This window comes from Myiozetetes cayanensis, unplaced genomic scaffold, assembly GCF_022539395.1.
Source record: "Myiozetetes cayanensis isolate MyiCay16 unplaced genomic scaffold, myiCay2020 scf5-8, whole genome shotgun sequence".
NCBI classification, from domain to species: Eukaryota; Metazoa; Chordata; class Aves; order Passeriformes; family Tyrannidae; genus Myiozetetes; species Myiozetetes cayanensis.
This window is the reverse complement of record NW_026087742.1, coordinates 109,483,055-109,495,912: the sequence shown is the minus strand read 5'-3', so window position 1 is coordinate 109,495,912 and position 12,858 is coordinate 109,483,055.

Here is a 12,858-nt window from a genome sequence, read left to right as displayed (position 1 = left end):
GACAAAGATGTCAAACAGCACTGATCCCAACACCCACTCCTGAGGAATGTGACTTGTCACTGCTCTTCACCTGGACATCAATCCAGTGAATGCAACCCTTTGAGTGCAACCAACTGGCCAATTCCTTACCCAGCAATTGTTCACCCGTCAAACCCATGTCTCTCCAGCTTAGAGACAAGGATGTCATGTGGCACAGTTCCAAACGCTTTCCCACAAGTCCAGGCAGATGATGTCAGTTTCTCTTCCCTCATTCACTGACACTGTTACCCCATCACAGGAGGCTACCAGGTTTGTCGGGCATGATCTGCTCTTAGTGAAGCTGTGTTGGCTGACACCAATCTCCTCCTCACTTTCCATATGCCTTAGCATAGTTTCCAGGAGGATCTGCTCTATGACTGTGCCAGACACAGAGGTGAGTCTGACTGCTCTGCACCACTCGCTTATTTTTCCTTCTCGTAGGATGCCACGATGTCGCACACCCACACACCCGTACTCAATCCATTAGTCTTGTGCACATACGTTTCTGAGGCACTGCAAGAGTTAAATATTGGAACTGGTGTATTGCAGGACAGCCTGAAGCAGTGGGAGAGGGTGATCTGCTATGCAGACAGCTGCCATTAGATGTCTCCAGCCCCCTGGTCTTGGAAACGGAGGGAGTCAAGCATGACAGTCAGGGGTTGGTAGCAGAATTGGAAAGTGGTCATTCACCCTCCTAGTTAGCAAGCAAGAGCTGGTATAAAGTGTCCATTTGCTTGTGAAAGAGCTCTTGAACTTCAAACTAAACCTCTAAATCAAGGTCCTCTCTGAACTCTGGTGACCCTGGACTATGTCTAGTTCTCTGGTAGAAACAGGCTGTGGTAGAAAGTGTGCTGAGATCAGGATGCTCTACAAGTTATAAACACAGGCCTACAGAATTTGCTTCTCAATTGTTGAGAATGCTGCAGTTATTTTCCTCCATTTAGTTTACTTATTTAAACAACACAACAGATTTTTCCTGTGTGATTTTTCAAAACAGTTCCAGAAAAACTTAACCAAGCCAAGCAAAGCCCAGCTTTATCTTAGCTGGGGCTGAAATAGAGCTTCAGTATGGATCAGTTTGCTATTTCCATTTTCCATATGAATAAAACAGACCAGAGCAAAGTGAAATGACTTGTCAAGGCCACTGTGTAAGTTGGAATTTGGCTAAATGCTCAGTCTGGGCAGTTTGTCTCTTTCTAATATTTTCAAGCAGCTGATCACAGAAGAGAATGACGTGTCTGTTCTTTGCTGTGGGGTCCCTGAAAGTAATTAAGAATGGCAATAGGTGTTAAGATGAATTAAGATCTCAGAGGTAGAGACATGAATAGGAAAAACTGCGAAGCACTGATTACATTAATTGTGATCAATTAGAGAAAACTCTCTCCTCTGAGCAGAGAGACTTTTGGAGAGCTTGCCTCATGAACCACTTCTGGTGCTCAGCAAAACCTCGTGGGCCCAAAGCTTACTGAAAGAGTCAAAGCAGAAAAACTAGACCAGCAGCAGACATAAGAATGGCTCCACCGCCTCAAAGCACAAGTCTGAAAGCACCCAAGAGAAGAGGCCTGGGGTTGGGTGTAAGCCCCATGGCAAAGGTCTGCTCCCTCCCAGAAGGCTCTTCTCCTGCTCTGCCTGCTGCTGGTGCCTGGCTGTGCCCAGGCAAAGGGAATGTTCACACCTGGGCATTCACACTGCACGTGTATGCACCGTGCACCTGGACTCGCCAGCCCCTGGTCACACACCCACCACAGGCACTGAAAACCCTGGAAAGGCTCAGGCCAGTCATGCTGTGTTTGGCTGCATCAAACCTTAAATCACTAGCCATGAACATCTGCAGAGCCACATAAATAAATGAGGATTTCAAAATTTTCTGATGGTTGCTGAACTTCTTGTAAAAAGGAGCTAACAAAGACAAATGAAGCAAATGCTAAGTGTTTGAGATTTATGGTCTACACAATGACCTTCCCTTGGAACTGTGTCAGTGTCATTCCCCTTGCTGGCTGAATGCACACACACACACTGTCTCTGCAGCTCTCACAGACTGTTTTTCTCTGGTTTCACTTCTTCTCCACCCTGATTTATAAGGATGTGTCCTATCTTCATGTCTCAGGGAACACATCAGACTTTCAGTAAACATGCACAATGCAGTTCCCTTTTCCCCAAGAGTCAAAAGGAAAAGGCTCCTCCCAACAAAATAAACAACCCACCCACCGATTCCCTCAAGCAGAATACATAGGGGAAGAGAAGACTGTCTGTGCTTTGTGCCCTGTAGGTTTTCAGGCTGCTGCCTTCTGCAGTGAAGAACTCTTATCAGTGAGGGCTTTCTCTTGAGAGTGCTCTGCCATGGGTCAGCCCAGGTGAGGTCTGGGACTCTCAGACCCAGCAGTACATGATCCTTGGCTCCTCCCTTACCCCTTGGCCAGAGAGCCAGGTATTTTCCACCAGAGTGATATAATGCCCAAGGATCCAAGCAGTACAGATTGCACTCCCTAAGTTGCAGGAGCTGATCCAGTTCCTGTTGAACCAGTATCAAGAGATTTCTTTGGTTGATGGCTGAAATGTCTTTTAAACTAATAGTGTGGTATGATTTTGATTTAAAACAAAAAAAATACATTGACCTAGGGACCTTGAAACTTGTCAAATTTTTCTTACAACCTGACCCCAAGACAATTAAAGTCAGTTTGAAGTCCCCCTTTGATTCCATCGAACTTTAGACTGGCCCTTGGCAAATGTTTCAATTAACCTCTGCCAGGTTCCATGTTTGTAATGAAATCTAAATTCATGTTAGTTTTTGTGCAGTTTCCATTTTTGTAGTAAATGTTATCCACAGCCCTGTTTCCAAAGAAGAGATGTCCTCAGGCCCTACAGACCACGTAGAGCCTTAGATAGAAGGAAAATGAGTGGCCACATGGGACCTAGGTTGTAGAAGGATACTGTAGTGATGTCTAAAACATGGTGGTTATATATCAGAAGGCCCCAAAACCACTTTTCACCACAGGAGAGTCTGCTTATCCCGTCACCCTCTGTACAGGAACAGTCCTGTTATCAGGGAGCAACACTGGGCTCGCTGACTTGGTTACCCGAGGAGGGAGGAAAGAATTGCATCAAAGTAAGAAAAGCCTATATGGTCAAAATAAAGGCAATGACACACTGATCCAGTCTTAGACACAGAAACTAGAGAACACTGGGGAACCAGATGCCACCAGACAAGTGTCTACATGACTACTCCTAGGCTACACAAAACATGAGGTCATTCATACTAGCATGGACCTGTCTCATCTTCCATGGAGGATGCAGAGATCTCAAATTATCCCACATATGCCACCGTGCAAATCATCAGGGACAGTTGCCATGGATCAGCCGACACCCGATAACCTGCTACCCAGCAGAAAGTTCTTCATGTGTTCAAACTCGTGATCTCCCTTGAGACTGAAAGGTTCTCTGCAATGTTTTGGAGCGTGCCAGGCTTTCTGTCCAGCACTCAGAAGCTGTTTACCTCTCTTTGATGCCCCTTTATTGTTGTTTATTTCTAAGAATATACGCAGAATGGCAGTTCCTGCTATTTTTTATTAACAGGAGTTTCTTGTTATTCACCTGCTGAGTGGAGTGATTATTTCAGAATACACTTAGTGCTTGCCCCTCTCCTCACTGCAGTTTGAGGACTATCTCTTTGGGGGCTGCTTGTTTCTGGAATGGCTGTTTGGTAGTATCTCTGAGTGGGAATAAATCACTTCCAGATGGGCTGTGAAAACTGGTCCTTCAAAAAAACAGTATTAATCAGGCTACAGCACTTATCTTGTGTATTGCAGTTGCTTGTCTCCCTCATCCCACCAGTACCAAGAGAGCTTAAATTAGCTTTCAAGGACATAAGTTCTACATCATATTCACTTCCATTCAATTTTGTTTACTTCCTCAACAGTGTTGGCTCAATAACACCCTGGTATTTCCACCCAGTGTTTACTCAAGATCAGCCTGCAAAGCACATCTTCTGATGACAGTTTGGGTTTCCCACTTGTAATCCACAAAGGGCCACCATGTCAAGGTGGTAACAAGATTTGGTGCCTTCTAGAATAAAAGCTTTGCACAGGCAGAAACCACAGGGTATGCCAGCGTATCCGAGCAGGAAGGCTGGATAGCACAGAGCATATGGGAGACCTGGAGAGGTGGATTTAGCACAAGCTTGGCTTCCACGGCAACCAGCAGCAGTGTCGGCTCCTTGGGGCATGTTCTGCCAGGGAACCTTCCCCTGCTAACGTGGTGCTCAGATCTCACTGTCACACAGGAGTCTTCTCAGGGATAAAGCAGTGTGGTGGCACTTCGGTTGACATCACCACCCTTCTGTCATTTTGTGCCATGTCCAGTGTGCTGTGTCCAGTGTGGATTTCCACAGAAATAACAGTACATGCTAATATCCAAAGTATGATGATCTGCATGTTCAGCAGAAGGATGACTGAATACATTGGAGTCCCTCGCTGAGCCACAGTTTGGTTGCCTTTCTTTATCTGGCAGTCAAATGCATATCCTGAATTAACACAGATAAGCTCAGCTGAACAAAAATTCCTTCCACACGGGGTTTAAGGCACCATTTCTTGAAGAGCTAGACAAATGTGTGCTAAAAAGACAAGTCTTATCCAAAAGTATAAGCTACCTTAGCTAGTAGAACACTGCAAAAGATGGATTTCAGAAATATATGGTATTCTTTGCAAACTCCAAAATAATTGTATTGTGTTGTATTGTGTTAGAGAATTCCTTCCAAGAAAAAAATGGGGTTGATACAAGGCAGATCCTTATGTCTGACTCGGGGTGGTTAAAATAACAAAACCCCTATGAAGCAATAATTAGAAGGACAAGCAGGAGCAGAGAGCAAAAGCAAATGCAAAACATACAGAGCCTTGGAAAGCACAAGAAAACAGGAAAAAAACCCTATAAATACTTATGTCAATAAAGCAAGCCACTGTTCCTCATTTAATTAGCCATTTTTATTAACAGTGGTTTGTTGACTAGTGCAGTGTTTACCTAGGGCCCACATAAAAAGCATTACAATCAGGAGATAGTGGCATTTTAATCCCCCTATTCCCAGTGTGGAAATGTAAGTGCTAAACTGATCATTTGTGTCCATCAATAGATCAGGGGCAGAGAGATCACCAATCTTTGTATTTTCCTTGGGGGTCAGGATGCAGGGGGATATACCCATGGGCCCAGCTGAGCTGCAGCTTGCAGAGAGGCAAGGGGTAAAATAACTTTGGCTGACGTCATTTCATCTGTTGCACATGGATTCCCAATAATGCAGCCAGAAAAACAACTGCTGGTTCCCAGATCCATCTCTTCCTGCTAGTGGTAGAGCAGGATATAAGCCCGAGGTCATATATTTTGTTTTCAGTCTTTGAACTGAAAACTCATTCATTAGAAATCTCGAGTCTTGCCTACATCTAAAATGTAGAATTCCATTCCAGCAAAAGGCAAACCTGATGGAGGCTTTAGGTTGGAGATAGAGGCCAGGATCCACCTCAGCAGTTTATTTACTGCTGTGCTGAGTACTGGAGTGATCCCCCCCACTCTCTCTGTTGGCAAAAGAGGAAATGTTGTTCCATGATAGCTTTCTTTCAGAAGGTCCTTTCTAGAATTCAGAAATCATGACTCTGTGCCATATTTCTGATTCCTTTATTGGGACTTAGGTCAGGCAGGGGTTGAGCTACATCCAAAAATCTCTTTAAAGGGTCAAAATGAAGTGTTAGATGGGGCTGTTTAGAGTGACCCCAAGGGATCAGCGCACCACTGGGGCTTGCTGGTCCCTCTCCACTCTTTCTTAGTGCCCTGTGCCTGCCCAGAAAGGTCTCTGCTGCCAGGGGCAGGGGTCTGGTGACAGGGACCTCGTGACACTGGCCCTGGGTATGGGGAGGCTTCCCCTTCATCCTTTCTGTGCCAGGTGAGCCGTGTAGGGGAACTCAGCCAGAGCCACGTGTCAGGATGGTGTAGGCAGTAGCCAGGATATTGTCTGCAGTCCTGGCCTAGACCCAGCAGTGGATCATCCCATTGTTGCTGGATCCTCATCCTGCTGCGTGGACTGGAGGTATTTGTGCGGGGAAGGCTGAGGTGGCAGGAATGCAACCTGTCCAGGCTACAGTGCCTGCAACCCCTAATTACAGTCAGGTCCTTCCAAGTCAGATGCCGGTGACTAAAGGGGTGTGGACTGAAATCCTCTTGCTGGTGAATCGGCCGGGCTCTGAGGGGGCTGGAGTGTGGCTGGGAAAGGATAAAGCGGATAGTTCCCTGCCAGGAGTCAAGCAGTCAACTAACACGTCACAGGGGTTTCTTGTGCCTGCTACATCCCAGCTCTCCTCCTGCCACCCCACAGCATGCCGAGGTCCAGCTTTCTGGACAAATCCAGGATGGAACCCCAACATTTGCTGGGCTGAGGCCACCAGCAGAGGCAGAGTGACTCCTGGATTTGCCCTGGGCTGTGAACTCACAGGAGCCACAGCCCTCGAATCAGTGGCTCTGGACCCACCGGCACAGCCCAGCCGAGCCTTCGGCCATCCTGGAACAGTCATTCACCTGACCCTCTTCACAAGGTCACCCTCTGGTTGATGCTGACATCCTTCCACTCCCTGAAATGCACAACAACTCTCACACTCAGCCCACTGCAGTGGGCAGTGAAAAAAATTGAGCTTTTCCCCCGGTTTATATTTTCCTCAGAAATGAAGGAGACGGAGCTGTCCCAGTCCACAGAAACCAATGGCAGGATCTCTGTTTTGCTGCTGCTGTGGCTGTGCTGGGTGTGAGGCACACCTGGTGGCTGATGGCATTAATGACCTTTATCTCCAAGAGTGAGGAGAGGAGGGATAACTCACCAGTGGCTTTAATGGGTGACCATAAATATAATAGGAGACCCACAATCACATAATTATCTGTCTAATCCATCCATCTGCTGTACACATACTTTATTGATTATACACACACACACACACATAACATATCTGCAATATGTATATGTATTTGAAAAATGCTTAACAAATCATCCACGGACTGGAAGATTTATCCTACTTGTCACAACTGTTTAGGCTGCCACTTCCATTATAGCTATTCTTTTCCAGTGTGCTTAACTTTCTTCAGCATGGCACTTTTATATGGGCATTTAAACACTGTGTTTCAGTAGAGTTTGAAAGGAAAAACAGGAAGAGACCTCTTTCAACCACTTTTACGTTTAGTAAAAATGAAAAATTACTTTTCCCACATTTTTGTGTTAATAACAAACTCCTCTGCTCAGCCTGACTGATGATGAGACAATTTACCTGGGAGGCACTGCGATTCTCTCAGCAAAACAAAGCAAGAAACTTCTGCAACTCTCCTTGGTCCTTGCTGCCTCAGGAGAAAGGAAAGGGAGAAAAAGCAAATAAGACTATTTCCTTCCAGGGGAAGGAAAAAAAAATGCATGCCAAAGGAAAAAATAAACCTTTATGTGTGGGTATGCCAGCACTATTTGTAAATATTCTCTAAGCCTGAGGCTTTTTCCTTCCTTCTTTTCAGTAAGAAGAAATGTGGGGAGGGATTTCGTCTTGTTCCACGAGAAGAACTGAGCTGCTCCATTGCAGACCGGGGTGCCATTGTCCTGCTAACCCACTGTTGAGCACGGTGCTGCCAGACAAAAGGAGAGCTGTGAGGGGTGTGAGGGGAGGGTGACACTTCCCCAGGCCACTGCCTGCCAGGTAGGGCCCCCAGGGCAGCATTCAGCTGCTATCCAGGTAACTCACCTCAAGAAACAAAAAGGATACTTGTCCCCCTTCTCATCTTCTGGCACAGAAAAACAAGAGACAAAATAATGACCCTAAACTGAAATGTTGAGATGGCAAGGTTTCCGAAAGTTTGGATGTATAAAAGAAACATTGATAAGGGTGATGTATTTCTTTTCTGCTGCCAATATCAGCAGAAATGTGAGGACGTAGGGGTGCAAAGAGCACCTGTGGGGTGCTGCTCTCTGTCCTGCCTTTTGCAGTCTGCCTGGTCTGGAGAGCTTCAGGTCCAAAAAGTGTTCATGGGAAAGAACTATAGACAGGCCTGTGGCCAAAATAACATTGCCCTAGAGCCTTAACTCTTGCATTTCCTGGCTTAAAGTTTGCAAGTTAATAGTGGAAGGGAAGGGAAGGCAAGGCAAGGCAAGGCAAGGCAAGGCAAGGCAAGGTAAGGCAAGGCAAGGCAAGGGAAAAAGGGGAAGAGGAGGACAGAGGAGAAAAAAGAGCTCTAATGAATGGTGAGAGTAATGAGACTTTATTGCATAAGGATATGAAAGCCCCCTTCTACACACAAAGCCAAGGTATGGAGTGCTTCTGAAACCAATCTTGACCTAAAAGTCCCAAAACCCTGGGACTGTGGCAGCACAGCCAAGAAGGCAGGACTCCTCTGATGTGTGGCCATGGCCCACTGTGCTCTGGTAGCACTGAGGGGCTGGTGTCCTGAGCAGTGACCTCTGCAGTGGAGAGGCTACCAGTGAGGTTGCAATGAGGTTGGCTACCAGTGAGTTCTCTCGTTTATGACAAATCTAACCTTTGTATTCTGCACCAGTGCCTGACCTTCAACCTTCATCCTCCATTTGCCACAACACCCCTCCTCTCCCAAAGCCAGGTATGCCAAGTCAATACCTGTAAGGCAGGAGATGTTGAGCCTAAGTTTGCTGAGGCTGAGCAAATATTTCCAAGTGTGGGATCACTGTGTACATGTCCTGTGTTTGTAATCATCCCTGTGCAGCTGTGGCCAGCTGCTGATGGAGACAAGGCAGTGGGTTAGAACAGAATAGAACAGAATAGTGTATTTCAGTTGGAAGAGGCCTCCAATGATCATGTAGTCCAACTGTCTGACCAATTCACATGGATCTGTGATATGATCTGACACAACAGGTCTCTCATTTTCTAATATGTTATCTGTCAAATCTAGTCCCTCACTGTTTAGGTATATTACAGTATACAAGGTGCCTGCCCAGTGATTTTTAAATGCATTGGAAAGCTGTGACATTTCCTAAATTCCTATCTGGGAAAAACACAGTGATGGTACTGCTGCTGCCCCATGTGCCAGGCACCTGCCTGTGTGGCTGTGCCAGTGGTTGGGATCAGGAGCTTTCTGGGCCCTTTGAAGGCAGTATGATATCAGTGTAGAAGGTGTGTGAGAGCTGAGGGTGGATCGATGGTGAATTCAGGCTTTGCTGGTGACTGCAAGATGTTGAAGGATTGCCCTGATAAGAAAGGTGTTTCTGTAAAACAGAAGCAGATTGGATATTTTTTTCTTTAAATAATTGGGCTTTCCTGGCTTGAGCATATATGTCAATCTTTCTGTGTGCCAATCAGTCTTAGCTGGCGACTTAGAACCACCAAAGGCCCCGTGCCAAAGCAGTGCAGCCAAGGTGCAGAGATTGCACAGTTTGGCATGGGGGGTGGGATGGAACAGCTGACTGGTCCTGGCACTGGGTGGGCTGGAACAGAAGGGAGAAGGGCCAGCACCAGTCCCATGAGGGCTTCTACCTCACCTGTGCTGCTGCATGATGCAGCAGTGAAACCTCCAAAGTTAGAGGTGTCTGCCCCCAAACCTGGCATCACCCGGCTGTCTCTGGTATAAGAGCAGCATTATCAAGGAGGGTGCAAGTCCCTTTGTGCCACTTGGCTACCAAACTGTGGCCCTCTTGCGAAACAGTGCTCCCTCCCCAGGCGGGCTGTGGGTGGTCTATTAGCCCAGCCAGCCTGGGCAGCACACGCTGGCAGCTCCCCAGGGCCAACATCCACGGGGCATGGAGCAGGGAGAGCGGAGGGCTGAGGCAACAAAACAGTACCTCCTGGATATCGGCATGCCAGCAGCCCCCCCTTCCCAGCTGTGTGATTTGGGACTGCCCAGCAGCTTGTCTCGCATGCCCCGGTGCCGGCCACGTACGTAATCCCAGGGCAGGAGCCGTGCTTGAACTGCATGTGAACCGTAAATCCCTGCGCCTAAAGCCGAGGGCAGTTCCCGCTGGCACGCCTGCTGTGGCGGCTCAGCCTGGTCCCCGGCACTGCTGCCCAGGGCAGCAGTCTCATTTAAATTGCTTTATAAATGGGCCAAAGAACTCTGGCTCCAGCCTTCATCTGAGTAATAAATACACAATAAAGCAGCCTCGGTGGCTGAGGGAGGCCAAGCAATCAACACTTCCAAAACAGGGAGGATGATCTTACTGAAAAGAGGTCGGCTTTTGTAATGTTTTAGCCCTTTTCTGCCCCTTTTAGGGATTCCTCCTGGAAGAGATGGAGTAGAGACTATGTTTAGCCAGCTGTATGCCCAGATGGTCACAACACTCATGAACACCATCCCCTAGGAATAATTGTATTAAGTCTTCTTTGGATTTTATGCTCTTGGGGTTTTAAAAAAAAAAAAAAAAAAAAAAGATTCTCTAGAATTAATGGTTTGGCACTTCTGCATTTGATTACTGCATTAAGAAAGCAGCCAGCACCCAGCAGGTTTTTGTAGCCACCTCCAAACACGAGACATCACACAGGACCGTGACTTCTTAATGAAAAGCTGGAAAGTCTATAATTGAGGCTGAAGTAGGATGTGCTGACATATCAGAAAGGACAGCTGAACCCTGCTATACCAGTATGCCCACATGGGTTAAACTCCGTACTCACACGAGGAGCTCTTCTTGCACAGACAAGAGGAGCCAGTGAACAGTTTTCAGCCCCCTGTTAAGCGGCGCACATGGCAATGAATGTGTGCTCTATTTGGCTTGCAAATTTTACATCACCTATTGCGTTTCCACTCACTCCTTTCTTTGGGGAGAAAGAAAAGAAAGCAACCAAAGAAAAGAGAGCAACAAACAAGGGAAATCAATGAACCATGGCAGAGCACTCTGCTGCACACACACTTCACACCCGCCTTGGGAGAAGGCAGGGAAGGGTGGGGGGACAAGGGGATGAATGAAGGCAACACCACACAGTTCAGTTAAGGAAAGTGCTGAGAGATGAGAGTGGTGAAGGCAACATAAAAACTTTTCTGGGAGATCATTTGGAAGGGTATGTAAGTTTTAAAAGCTAACATACACTTTCCTGGTGCGTCCCAGTGGATCGTGAAGTGCTTGGCAAGCGATAGCACTGCCCCTGTTACCAAACTCCTGTCTCATGACATACCCATTTTACAGGCAGGAACACTGAGGCAAAGAGGAGTTATCCAGTTTCTGCAAGGAGAAATCAACTTACATTAGGGAAAGACAGATAACAATTGTGTTTGCAGAGATCTAACCATGACGGCCAGGAGGTTCTTGCCCAAAGACTTGCATTTCTACTTGTTATTGTGGTGTTGGAAAAGCCATAGGCATTAAGAGGCATAAAAAGGATCTGTAAAACATCCACCCCACACACCAGGGTCACCAACACTTCACCTGGGTCAACGCATCACAGGCTGCAGCCAGAAGTGCTATATTCCATAAAAAGCAGCTGGAAGAGACATGACTCGGTGTTCTGGGTCCTTGTGATAGCAGGGAATGTACAAAATGACTGAACCAGGAATGAAGACTGCCTATTGCTGCTGGTCCAGTGAGCTCTGAGTGTTACAAGTAAATCTTACCAGATGTGTCCTGCATGGAGAGCACGTAAAATTAAATCTGTACTTCCCCAAAGCCATAGCAGCCCACAAGACATCACACTACAGGAAAAACCAGCTGTTACTGGCCCAGGAGACCCTAGCAGAAGCCAGCTGTCTGGTGTCAGAGGAAAGGGAGCACTGCTCTTCACCTCATGTTTACTGGCTGGCTTCTGAAAAGTGGCTGCTGCAGGACTACTTGGGCTTGGGTGTGACTATCCCTAGGCCCTGAAAGGCTGCTCTGGAGGCTGGGAATAACAAGACTGCAGCAATATCCTGGATATGGCCCATTAGTCCCTGCCATGGCCCTTCTTCCAATGCTGTGGGGGAGTTCAGCAGATGCGATTTCTGCTCAGCTGATCCATTCCTCAAGACCCTGGTGGAATAGCTTTGCTGCCCCTTCTTTATTCCTGCACCACTGCAGGGAGCTACAGCAAACCCAATAACTGGGGCTTCTGGCATTATCCTCCTACCACACACGGGATTCCTGTCTCTAAAACAGAGCAGGAATGAGATTAGCATCTTCTTCCTCTCTTGCTATGCCAGGTTTTGACAGACAGGGAGATGGGGGAGTAGAAAATAGTATAAAGATAGAGCTGTGAGTTTTGATAGGAATTGTCATCACCCTGATAGCAGTAAGGTCATGTGAGGACAAGGTGGTTCTGACCTGCTGCAAGCCGCTGGCTGGAGGAAAGGGTGTCAGAGGAACACAACATGGTGTGAAGGGGCTTTACCTCAGCACAGACCACAGAATGAATGGGGGTAACAAAACCCTGCCTGTGCTGGCACCATAACCATGTAATGCATAAAGCCCTACAGACTCAAGTCACAGGATTCATCCTGCTGAAATCACTGCCACAGCCCGCAGGATCAGGCATGTACCTTAAGCCTTTTTTAATGTGTCATTCAGGAATAAACCAGGTGGCTTTTACTTGTCTCTTAGAAGACACATTTTTTCATTATATATGCTCCAAATCGAGGCTAAAGATCCAGAAACTACGGCTGTGGAGTTTTGGCGTTCCCTCTCATCAGTTTGGTTAATTGCTCGTTTCATTTACTAGCTAGATTTTAACTTTCCTACGGATCACTTGGCTCTTGAAATTCCATGAGTACTGAAAGTCAGCAAATTTTGGAAAGTGTTCTCTGGAGGAAAGTCCTGGAACTCTTACAACAGGCATAATTTTCATTTGTGCAGGTTTAGTGCTCTCACAGAATAAATAAGCATTAACTATCCCGCAACTGTGCCAAAATGCA